This window comes from Alexandromys fortis, unplaced genomic scaffold (genome assembly GCF_014885135.2).
Source record: "Alexandromys fortis isolate MF-2015 unplaced genomic scaffold, M_Fortis_MF-2015_v1.1 scaffold_0, whole genome shotgun sequence".
Lineage (NCBI taxonomy): Eukaryota > Metazoa > Chordata > Mammalia > Rodentia > Cricetidae > Alexandromys > Alexandromys fortis.
In genome coordinates, this window is record NW_026067949.1 from 12,787,590 (window position 1) to 12,788,745 (window position 1,156).

Here is a 1,156-nt window from a genome sequence, read left to right on the forward strand (position 1 = left end):
ATATCATAAATATTTTCAGAAACAGATAAATAAAACAACAACAATAACAAAGACATTTATTAAAATGAAGCCTGGGGATAAGGGTTAGTTGGTTTAGTGTATGCCTGAATAGCATGTATGAAACCCTGAGTTCAGTGCCTAACACCAAATAAAGCTGGTGTCTTAGCTACTTCTCTGTTGCTGTGACAGAAGCCATGACCAAGACAGCCTATAAAAGAGAGGATTTAATTAGGATTACTGTTGCAGAGGTTCGAGTCCATGATGGTGGAACAAAGGTATGGTAACAGGAACAGCTGAGAGCTCACATCTCTTTGTTTGGTTTTTGAGGGAGGGTCATTCTATGTAGTCCTGGCTGTCCTGAAACTTGCTAGATAGACCAGACTGGTCCTCCTGTATCTGCCTCCCAAGTGCTAGGATTAAAGGCATGAACTACCATGACTGGCTAAGAACTTGATCCACAAGCATGAGACAGAGAGAGAAAGAACACTGGGAATGGCAAGCATCTTTGGAAACCTCAAGACCTGCCCTCAGCGATGTAACGTACCTCCTCCAACAAGGCCACACCTCCTAATCCTTCTCAAACAGTTTCACCAAATAGGGACCAAGTACCAAGTATGCAAACATCTGACTCAACAGGGGGCCATTCTCATTTAAACCACTGCACTGAGCACCCGTGGGCAGTCCCAGCACTAGGAAGATGAATCAACATCATTAGCGTTATCCCTGGCTACATAGGGCTGCACAGTGAGTTTAAGGCCGGCCTGGACTATCCAAGACCCTGCCTTAAAATAAAGGAAAGGGGAATCCTAAAAAAGAGATTGTTTACTTTTGTGGCAGCTTGTTGTTTCCACTTATATGAACAACAATCTAGCAGGGTGTTACAGCACACAAGTAACCAGAGCCCTCTTGAGACAAGATCAAGGCGAGTTCAAGGTCAGTTTGGGTGACAGAGTAAGACCCCGGAGCCAAAATAAAAAAGTAGGGTGAGGCTCCATGAGAGAGAATTATCTAATATGTGTGCAGCCTTAAATTTAATCTCCAGTATCACAAAACCAAACAAATACGCTATAGGGTCCGGGCCCTGCTGTATGACCTCACTAATCCCTAGCTATGCTTTTAGGATCCCATTTCAATAGCATTGGGAAATAGAGTCCTT